Source organism: Chelonia mydas, chromosome 1, assembly GCF_015237465.2.
Source record: "Chelonia mydas isolate rCheMyd1 chromosome 1, rCheMyd1.pri.v2, whole genome shotgun sequence".
Lineage (NCBI taxonomy): Eukaryota > Metazoa > Chordata > Testudines > Cheloniidae > Chelonia > Chelonia mydas.
This window is the reverse complement of record NC_057849.1, coordinates 11,056,139-11,067,458: the sequence shown is the minus strand read 5'-3', so window position 1 is coordinate 11,067,458 and position 11,320 is coordinate 11,056,139. Positions and strand designations below refer to the sequence as shown.

Genomic DNA, 11,320 nt, shown 5'->3' with positions numbered 1-11,320 from the left:
TCAGTGGCTACTGCCAGTCACCATCTAGCCCCCGCTCACTGGGGCAGACTGCAGTCTGTAAACACTCATCATCGGCAAGGAGGGTTTGGACCTGCTGCCTTTGCCCTACCCTGGGCTGCCCCTCTGCAACCCCAGTACCTGCTTTGGGCCTTCAGTGAGGCCTGCAGCCTGGGGGTTCTCCAGGCTGGAGCTCCCCAGCTCCTCTGGCCTTTCCCCAGCCCTGCTCCACTCAGGTACCCTGCTCAGCTCCCAGGCAGCCAGGTCCTTCTCTCTCTAGCAGTAGAGGGAGAAAGTCTTTGAGCTCCTGGCTCACAGCCCTTTTATAGGGCCAGCTGTGGCCTGATTAGGGCGTGGCCCCAGCTGTGGTTGTTTCCCCATTCAGCCTAGGCTTTTCTCAGCCCCAGCCCTCTCCAAGGGGTAGCTTTAACCCTTTTGAGCCGGAGCAGGGTGACTGCCCCGCTCCCCCCCCCCCCCAGATCATCACCCCTGGGGGTAGGGGGGTCTCCTGACATGGACCAGTCACCCATGCGCCTCCAGAGCCGCTCACTTCTTTTCCGACTCCTCTAGCTGCTTCCGCAAGCGGGTCTCCTTGTCTATGATGGCCACATACTCTTTAGCGAGGTCCAGGGCTCTAGCTTTGGCCTCGCAGCGGGCCTGCTCTGCAGCCTCTAGCCGCGCACGCAGGCCAAAATCCCCCAGGCCCTCTTCCTTCAGGGTCTGGGTTCCCTCTGCTACCTGCTCCAGAACCGCCTGGGTCCTGGTCTCCTGCTGGGCCCACTCTGTTTGTCTGCCATCTCCCGTGGGTGGTTCTCAGGCAGGTCTACTGCCATCTCTGTAGCACTTACGCGGCTGGTCCTTGACCCGTTTGGGTCCTCCAGCCCTTCCTCCTGAGTTTGCCCTCCTCCGAGGGGGCAGTTCCTCTTTATGTGGCCCCATTCATGGCAGCCAAAGCAGGCTCGCTGCTCCTTTGCTGCTCTGGGCCCTGGCTTCTTCTGTTGGTCCTTCTCAGGGCCAGCCCTCCCTGGGCTGCACTGGGCTGTGCTCCTTGGGGCAGGGCACTCCCTCCATAGGTGCCCCCACCGCCCACAGGCCCAACACCTCCTTTGCCTCCTGACTTCCCTTGCCAGATGGCCTCTCGTAGGGGCTTGTCCCTTCCCCCGTCCTGGGTGAGGCTCTCTGCCCCCATCCCAGTAGGGACAATTCACCCTTACATGTTCAAACCTCCCACAGGTGTAACAAACCCTGCGCTCTGCCCTGGGCCTCCTGGCCCCAGCGCTGGGCTTCTCCCACCAGTCTCAGCAGTCTTTTTGGAACTCCCTCCGCAGGAGTTTCCCCAGGGCCCGCTGCTCCTCTGCCAGTTGCCCCAGTTGTGCCTGCAAGGCCACTGTACCTCCCACTGTCTCTCCTGGTTCTCCCAGATCACACGGAGTAAGATCTCTCACCTCTCCTGTGTTCCATCAGTCCCCTTCTGTTGGGGCCCTGGCACCGGAGACCAGCCAGGGATGGCACAAGAGCCTTCAGCAAAGAACACCTCCGTGTATCTGGGATCCATCACCCCTTTGCTTCCCTACTTGGCAATAGTCCCAGTCGTTGCCTTGCCCCTTGTATCAGGGGCGGACCGCCTATGCCCACATTCTCCACCACCTTGTGGTAAAGTCGATGACTCACCAGCGTGGTGCCTCCTGCTGGTTGTCCTGGGAATTAGTTCTCCAGCCTCCAGAGCACCCTCTGCAGGCCGGTGTCTCGCCTGCTACTGGCCCTCGTGTCCCTCCTGGATCCTGGTGCCCCTCTACATCAGGGTTCTGCCCCCAGCAGTAACCCACAATCTGGGTCTCCCCTCCCAGGGGAACCCCCACCCCTCTATCCCCACCTTGCCTCAGTGGCTATTGCCAGTCACCATCTAGCCCCCACTCACTGGGGCAGACTGCAGTCTGTAAACCACTCATCATTGGCAAGGAGGGTTTGGACCTGCTGCCTTTGCCTCACCCTGGGCTGCCTCTCTGCAACCCCAGTACCTGCTTTGGGCCTTCAGCAAGGCCTGCAGCTTGGGGGTTCTCCGGGCTGAAGCTCGCCAGCTCCTCTGGCCTTTCCCCAGCCCGGCTCCACTCAGGTACCTTGCTCAGCTCCCAGGCAGCCAGGTCCTTCCCTCTCTAGTAGTAGAGGGAGAGAGTCTCTGAGCTCCTGGCTCACAGCCCTTTTATAGGGCCAGCTATGGCCTGATTAGGGTGTGGCCCCAGCTGTGGTTGTTTCCCCAATCAGCCTAGGCTTTTCTCTCCAAGGGCTGGCTTTAACCCTTTTGAGCCGGAGCAGGTGACTGCCCCGCTATAGTCACCCATAAAAATGTTGGCATACTGTGGGGCCATGCGGGTACCCATAGCAGTGCCACTGACTTGAAGGTATAAGTTGTCCCCAAATCTGAAATGGTTGTGGGTGAGGACAAAGTCACAAAGCTCAGCCACCAGGTGTGCTGTGTCCTCCTCAGGGATACTGTTCTTGACAGCTTGTGGTCCATTCTCATGTGGAATATTGCTGTAAAGAGCTTCTACATCCATGGTGGCCAGGATGGTGTTTTCAGGAGGCTCACCAATGCATTGTAGTTTCCTCAGCAAGTTGGTGGTGTCTCAAAGATAGCTAGGAGTTCTGGTAGTGTCGTGTCTGAGGAAAGAGTCCAAATAGCCAGATAATCCTGCTGTAAGAGTGCCGATGCCAGAGATGATGGGGCATCCAGGGTTTCCAGGTTTATGGATCTTGGGTAGCTGATAGAATACCCCTGGTCCGGGCTCTGGGGGTGTGTCCATGTGGATTTGTTCCCATGCTATAGCAGGGAGTTTCTTGAGCAGCTGGTGTAGTTTCTTTTGGTACTCCTCAGTGCGATCGGAGGATAGTGGCCTGTGGAATGTGGTGCTGGAGAGTTGCCTGGCAGCCTCCTGTTCATAATCCAACCTGGTCATGATGACGACAGCACCTCCTTTGTCAGCCCCTTTGATTATAATGTCAGAGTTGTTTCTGAGGCTGTGGATAGTGTTGCGTTCTGTACAGCTGAGGTTATGGGGCAAGTGATGCTGTTTGTTCACAATTTCAGCCTGTGCACATCTGCAGAAGCACTCTATGTAGAAATCCAGTCTGTCATTTCGACCGTCAGGAGGAGTCCATGCAGAATTCTTCTTCTTGTAGTGTTGGTAGGAGGGTTCCTGTGGGTCAGTGTACTGTTCAGTGGTGTGTTGAAAATATTCCTTGAGTCAGAGATGACAAAAGTAGGCTTTCAGATCACCGTAGAACTGTATCATGTTCGTGGGGGTGGTGGGGCAGAAAGAAAGTCCCCAAGATAGGACAGACTCTTCCACCAGGCTAAGTGTTTGGTTAGATAGATTAACAATATTGTTAGGTGAGTTGAGGGTACCACTGTTGTAGACCCCTGTGGCATGTAGGAGTTTAGATAGTTTACTGTCCTTTTTCCTCTATAGAGAAGTGAAATGTGCGCTGTAAATGGCTTGTCTCGTTTTTGTAAAGTCCAGCCACGTGGAAGTTTGTGTGGAATTTTGGTTTTGTATAAGAATCTCCAGTTTTGAGAGCTCATTCTTGATCTTCTACTGTTTTGTTGTACAGGACGTTGATCAGGTTGTTCCTCAGTTTCTTTGAGAGTGTGTGGCCCAGTCTCTCACCATAGTCAGTGGAGTATGTCGATTGCAATGTCTTCCAACAGTGGGTAATGCCAGGTGCTTCAGAGGGAATGAACAGGTAATCATCAAGTGATCCATCCCATCACCCACTCCCAGTTTTTGGCAAACAGAGGGTAATTACACCATCCCTGCCCATCCCGGCTAGCATCCACTGATGGACCTGTCCTCCATGAATTTATCTAGTTCTTTTTTGAACCCTGTTATAGTCTTGGCTTTCACAACATCCTCTGGCAAAGAGTTCCACAGGTTGACTGTGTGTTGTGTGAAGAAATACTTCCTTTTGTTTGTTTTAAACCTGCTGCCTATTCATTTCATTTGGTGACCCCTAGTTCTTGTGTTATGAGAAGGAGTAAATATCACTTATTTACTTTCTCCACACCAGTCATGATTTTATAGACCTCTATCATATCCCCCCTTAGTTGTCTCTCTTCTAAGATGAATAGTCCCAATTTTATTAATCTCCTCATACAGAACCTGTTCCCTACCCCTCATCATTTTTGTTGCCCTTTTCTGAACCTTTTCCAATTCCAATATATCTTTTTTGAGATGGGGTGACCACATCTGCACGCAGTATTCAAGATGTGGGCGTACCGTGGATTTATACAGAGGCCATATCACATAATATAATTTCTGCTTTTGTGTTTTCATTCAAATTAGAGCTGGGTGAAATTTTTTGGCTGATGCATTTTTCAGCCAAAAATACAGATTTGGCAACAACAAAATCTTTTTTGTGTATTTGTGCTGGTTTCACCAAATTATTCGTGTTGAGGAAGCACCACAAAAATATCAGAAAGACTTAGTTTTGACATTTCTGAAACAAAACCATTTTGATTTTTTGACTTGAAACAACTTTTCATGTCAAACTGTCAGGGGTGGGGTTTTTTTTTCTTCAAAAAATGAAATGTTAAAAAAAAAATTGAAACAAAAAGTGCTACTCGACTCAACACAGGGTTTCTTCAACTTTTTGCTTCATTGAAAATTTCCCAAGATTTTCATTTTGGCTTGACCCAAAACGATTTTTTTTTTTTTTTTTAAGAATTGCCAGTGAACCAAAAAATCAGTTATTTGTACAGCTCTAATTCTAACTGTTGAGCCCATTGGGATGAGGGCTGCATCTTCACACACAGTCCCACGCAGACCTCTGGCAAATCCTTGGCTGAACCGACTGCCGTTCTGATCCGAACACCCCAATGTGTATAACTGGAGCTGAAGTATGTGGCTCTGGCTCATCTTTACTTCCTCCTATTAATAGTAGGTGGGGTAGTGGTCTAAGCAATACTCTGGACCTCTTCAGAGTCCCTAGACCCACATGTTCAGAACTTCCTCAATGGTAAGTATCTGGTGTTTTGCAAAGTTTGCTCTGTAGGATCTTTTGACAGACTTCAAAAACCAAGGTCTTGTGGATGTCAATGATCCCAAAATGCTTTTTGGTTTCTGTTAGGAGTGCTAGTGATGATGTAGGACCCAGGCCCGTACTTTCCCCTGAGGTAATATTTTGAGTTTTGCTTGACTGTTTGATTTTTTAGTTTACAAAAAGGTCTTGAACTTTTATTGAGAGGAAACCTGGCATTGCGGGTAAAGTTCTAGTCCTGGTTCTGCCACAGACTTCCTGCATGACCTGGGGCAAATCACTTGGTATTTCACAACCCCCCAAAACGGAACATGATGATAAGTTTTAAGGGGTGGGACTGTGGACGTGCATTTCAGGTATAATTATGCCTGCTGAGGAGCCGGGGATGGGACACTGGGAAACAAGGCTCTGCAGCATCAGAGTTATGGGACACATGCTTGCTGGAAACTAACCCCAATAAACATCGCATTGCCTGCACTTCAGACTTCTGGTCTTCTGCTTTCTGTCTGTATGACAAGAACCAGGGGAGAGGGTGAGGGGAAAGCCCTCTAACAGTTTCCAGGGATGTGGCTTTTCAATAGTTCTGCATTTCTGTTTGCTTCCCTGTTCCTTGCTCACAATCCTGTTCAAAGCACTGTAGAGCGGGTTTCCCATTACATTCTGCAGACCCTGGTTTATGTATGTAAATACTGGGCTGCTTCTAGTAGGGAGGAATGTGACCCTCACAAGCTCACAAATCATTTGGAAGTCTCCCTTGCAACATGCCAGTTTGTAGCTTCATTTCAGGTTAAATCCGCCCATCTGAGCTGATGGCTGCTAGGGCCATCTGAAAATATATGCACATCCCTTTTGCTGATTTGTTTAGCATGGAGCTGCCTGTATACCATTAAAGCACATCAAGGACTGCAAAATGTCAGGTGTTTAATTACCTCCCAACATTTCAAGTGGCTAGCGTGGGGCACAAAGGCATTCCGGTTTGGTCCGTCTGCCCTCTGTCTCCATCAAGGGGGAGGTAGAAGGGCCAGACCTGAGTGGCACTGTGCCCCTGTGTGCCAGGTTGCAATGCCATGAGGTTTGGGGGTCCTTTCAAATGGGGGGACTGGGCCAGACTCCCCCTGTTGCCATCCCGGCGGCCCTGAGTTCGGGAAATGTTCTCTTTCAGCTGGGCCAGGGCGTTCCAGGGTCCAAGCAGGACAGACCCAGGAAGCCTGTGACTCTTGGGAGGGATGGAACAGGACACCTGCTGTAGGCACGGGGCCTGCTCCTGCTCCCGCTCCCACTGGAGCTAATGGCAAAACTACTGACTTCAAGGGCAGCAGGACTGAGCCCCTAGCTGCTCCTTTAGTTAGATACTAAACCCAAAACCGCCAGATTTGAGGGCCTGATCCGAAGCCCATTGAAATCAGCTCCTCAACGCTGATCTCGGGGGCCTGCCTGTACTGTGAAATTAATTGGGTTTAATCGTGGTGGTTTAACAGAAGCTGGTTGGACATTTTGTCATGGGATGCTTTTCCCATCGGACAATGCTGAGTCAGCGAAGGCAAAACGTTCGGTGGAAACACATTGATGGCAGTGACTTTTTTTTAAAGAAAAAAATAAAAACAGAATGGAGAGTTCCCATAAGACTGAAAGGAGTTGGTTAGAATGAAAGCTTTTGATTTGATCAAAATGAAATGGTTTGGTGGTCCAAAACCAATTTTTTTTAATTGTTGTTTTGTGGGAAATTTAATTTGGTTTTGATTCTGTTCTGGAATGGAAAAAACCCCAAAATCATGGGCTATCCCCTGAGGTGGAAAATCTGGTTCATCCCCATCTCTATTGTTTACTGTGATTTGCTTCTTAAAGCACTCCTCAGTCATGCTATGAGCCAGTTAGTTTCTTACTCCTGTGATTCAGTACAGGAGAGTGATTTATCTCAAGACATCTTTGTCCCTGTAGTTTGATTAAAAGCATCGGAAAAGTAGCCCCCATTCCTGCACACCCATGTCCGGAAGAAGAAAAGCTCTTACATCAGCAATGTTGATAGTTTATAAAGTCTGTCATGGCCTTATCTACTCCACAAATCAACTGAATCTACTGCATCTCACTCTGGGAGGGAAATGATTGTCCATCGCTCAGTAATGAGAGATTTTATTCCTCAGCCTGCAGTGTTTGTCATTTGCTGGCCTTCCACGCTGCAGGTAGCAATATGCACAATAATCATCTGGTTAACTGCTGAGCACGTATGCCTGTGTACGGTAAATTATACCCCACGCTTCAGATGTCTTGTACAGGGCATTCCACGCAAATGGCATGAAGTGGCAAGTTGACAAAGCTAAATGAATAACCAGCCAGTGAAGTGGGGGAGAGCCCAGTAGCGGGAGCCAGCGATGAGGACCCTGTGCGTTGCTGTGACCAGAGATGAGGGGTGGCCGTGAGGGGAAGATGCGCAGACGGGGACCCACATGTGAATTTTGTGGTCTAACTCCACATCCCTGAACTAGCTTGGAGTGCCTCACAACCCTGCTACTGTACAGATATTTCTAGTGTACCCCTCGTTGTAGCATCGGCACTCCACCTGGCATTAGCGAACTACACTTCGCCACACCCCTGTGAGGCAGGGAACTAGTCGCCTCATTTTACAGATGAGGAGCATGAAACACAAAGAAGCAAAGGCCAACATCTGCAAACCAGGGGGGCCTACTAGGGTGACCAGATGTCCCGATTTTATAGGGACAGTCATATTTGGGGCTTTTTCTTAGATAGGCTCCTATTATCCCCCCACCCTCTGTCCCGATTTTTCACACTTGCTGTCTGGTCATCTTAGGGCCTACAGTTAGATGGGCCAGCTCCTCAGCTGAAGTAAATCGACACAGCTCTGTTGACTAGCTACATCCGTTTTCACCAGCTGAGGATCTGGCCCAGATACCTAAATCCAAAATTTCCGTACCTTTCTAAATCTAAATGTAGGTACTGAACGTTAGGAACCTAAGTTGGGTAGTTTGGGTGCTAATAACTCGTCCACGGTCCCCCAGGAAGTCTTTGGCAGAGGTGGAAATGGGACCCAGATTTCCTGATGCAACCACTGCAGGCGCTGTCCTCCTTCCTTTGACTGGCACTCGGGTGCACTGGCCCACGGTACTTTGGCAGAACAGTGCAGGGCAAGCATGAGGAGACCATGAACTGTGCCCCAAATATCAGGCCCTACGCGTAAGCCTCTTGATTTCATGGACAGTGAATTTCAAAGTCACGTGATAATTTTTTCTCTAAATACAGTAAAGAGCAAGAGTCATCAGGGATGCTGTAACAAAGGAATCCTTTCAATGTACTAATGTGCTTGCATTAATGCTAATGCCCACTGCCAACCAGCAAGCCCTAAGGGGTTAGTGAGAATTCCTACCAGGCCAGCGGTGAATTCCACTAATGCCTGCCTAATCCAAGCTGTCCTTAAAAGAGTCCCTGCTTCCAAATCAGGCCATCAGACTTTATCTTTTTTGTTCAGCGCTGTCGAGACAACCACTCTCCAGTTAGGGATTCTTTCAAGATCTCCTGATGATCACGTTACCAAGAGGGAAAAAAAAAATCCCGTGTTAAATGTCCAGGTTGCTGCTCAGTCTGATTCACTGAAATAACATTTGCAAAGTATAAATCCCGCTGCTAGTTATGTAACTAAATTATCCTTCCATATGCCAGAGAGAAACTCTACAGTAGCCAGTCACGAGCTTTAATCAACCCAACCCCCAAAACTCTATTTAGCCTGAGCTGTCATTGCAGCAATTCCTGGTTTTAATGATATGATAGTCAGGTTACATTTCATTAATTCTTGTCTCATTACCATAACCCTCCATTTCCCAATCTTGTAGCGTCTAACTGCCTTAGAATCGCGACCTATTAAAATGTACAAATTAGGACAGATTCTCCTTTTAATTTCATTAGATTCCTTTTTAAAACATAATCGGTGAGATTCGAAGGGGGAGGAAACATAGTTACCTACCAACCTTTCTCTCCCACTTAGCCACACCTCCTCCCTTGTTGTTGCTGAAGCAAAGTGACAATCTTCTTTCTCCACGTCACTGGCCATATCCTCAGCTGGTGTGTATCAGCCTGACTGGAGCTATGCTGAGGCTCTGGCTCTGGCCCTTGCCTATATATATGGGCGGATCCTGCAAGGTGCTGAGTGCCTCCTGGGATGAGCTGGTGAATGTTCTCCGTGCCCATTGATTTCAATGGGACCAGAGGGTGCACCGCATTTTCTAGATTCAGGGCCTAAGTTTCCCATTAATTCAGGCTGCTGTGAGGGTTGAAGCAAACAGCCCATCAGCTGTCAGAAGAAGTCCAGGCAAAACTGTAGAAAGTTCCCTGAACATCCAAAGGGCCCTGCTGTGGCTGCAGCTGCTCCATCGGGCTGGTATCTTGCTGCTGTTTATCACCAATGCCACAAGGTGTGGGAGGGCGAGGGAGAGGCAGCACCTAGGGCCTAGTTTCCCCAAGTTCTTAGTCTGGAGGCATTGGAGGGACAGGCCCCATTTTACCCACCCCAGTGCAGCAGTTCATGCCTCGGCTCCGTCAGCAGCTGTTTGTGTTACATAGAGCAGAGCAACGTTGCGCTAGGTGCTGTACAACATAACAAAAAGACAGTCGCTTACCTCAGACACTGATAATCTAAGTATAAGATGAGAGACAACAGATGGATACAACAAGCAGACCGGGAAGTACAAGGAACAATGAGACACTGCTGGTCAGCATGATGGCCCATGGGCTGAGCCCATCAGCTGCCTAACTGTTGTCAAGGTTTCTTTTTAAAGGCATCGCATCAGAGGAGAGCTTTAAGGAAGGATCTGAAGGAGGATAATGAGGCTGTTTTGTAGGTGTTTCCGGGGAGCTCTTTCCACCCTGAAGGGACAGCACACAGGTGCTTGCTGAAAATGTAACAAGTGGGTGATGGAAGCTGGTACCACTGAGTCCGTTCGAGGCAGGAATAGACATCGCAATAACGAATGAGAGCTGGTAAGTAGGTGGGGATAAGCTGTGAAGAGCCTTCCTTGAAAGTGAAGACAAGTAGGTTGTATTTGGGAGAAGGCAGCAAAAATAGAGCCGACCTAAAAAAGTGAGCTGCAGAACACTTTGTGACGGCAACGTTCAGGGGGCACACGTAAAATAAAAGAAGTCAGAGTTTGTGCTGAGTGGGGAGGCTGCAGGGGTTCCTCACGAAGTGGCTCACTGCAGGGGAAAGGACCGATAAGTTTGTTAGAAATAAAACTTCCCTTCCCTGCCCCTAAATTTGGTCCACTTCTAGAACCCACCTTGGTTGAGTTTAGGGTGCCCCAGATAGAAAGTGTGAAAAATCGGGACGGGGGTTGGGAGGGTAATAGGCGGAAAAGTCTGGGCAAGTGTTTTCATTTTTGTTGTCATTGTGCGCTCTTGGTTTCCAGCACAGGCCGGGGGTTCAATCCCTAAGTCCTCACGCAGGCTCAGCAATCATTGCCGTGCATCCTGAAAAGCCTCATCGACAGCCATGGGAATTTACCAGCTGTAAAAGGTGGACCTGAGGAAGGCATCGGTGGGAGCTGGCCGAGAGAATGTGAACAGGCTGCTGCTGCTGTAGCCTCGGGCTCTCCGTGAGCTGCTGTACCGTGTGGTGTAAAGGAATCAGCGCATATGCAATTAAACCTCCGCTTGCAGACTGATCTCCTGGAAGTGCGTTCTTCCTGATTGAATTGGGCAGAATGTCAAGAGCAAACACGAACCTAATCTAATCTAATATGGCCCCATGCAGGCGGAAACAATGAAGGTAGGAATTGCCATACCAGATTGCACCAATAATCCATCCCATCCAGTAACTGGTCTTCAACACTGACCAATGCTGGATACTTGAGAAGAGACAGTAACCACCCTTTCCACGCCCATAATCTATTTAGGGGTTCAGCACTAGGCCAAAGAAAGACATTTCTCTCTGCTCTAAACTAGTTATCAGCTTCTGTCCTTAAGGGTCATGATAATTAAAAATAATAATTTAAGTGGATACCTTGCATTTGAGGATCTTAAAGCAGTTTGCAAACATTAGTTGCTTAATACTCCTGGCTCCCTCTGCAAAATAAATTAAAATTAGCCTCTTTTTATGGATGGAGTAAATAAGGTATTGTGCAGTAAGCCAGTACAGAGTCGGGACTAGATGGCAGATTCGCAGTCCTCAGCTCTAATCATTAAGCTACATGATGCATTGACTCTGTGGTGGGAAACAAAGGAGCTGGCCTCCTCACAAACACACTGGAGGTGGGGGATGGGCTAGATGACCTGGCAGAAACATGCT

General features: G+C 49.1%; 1 long non-coding RNA gene across 1 annotated transcript; it reads left to right on the top strand.

Moving 5' to 3' along the window:
- The first annotated feature begins 9,820 nt into the window (after positions 1–9,820).
- Positions 9,821–10,707, top strand: LOC122461964. The gene is made up of 2 exons (XR_006284274.1): positions 9,821–10,017; positions 10,443–10,707. It is a non-coding gene; the product is annotated as an uncharacterized LOC122461964 (long non-coding RNA).
- The last annotated feature ends 613 nt before the right edge of the window (positions 10,708–11,320 follow it).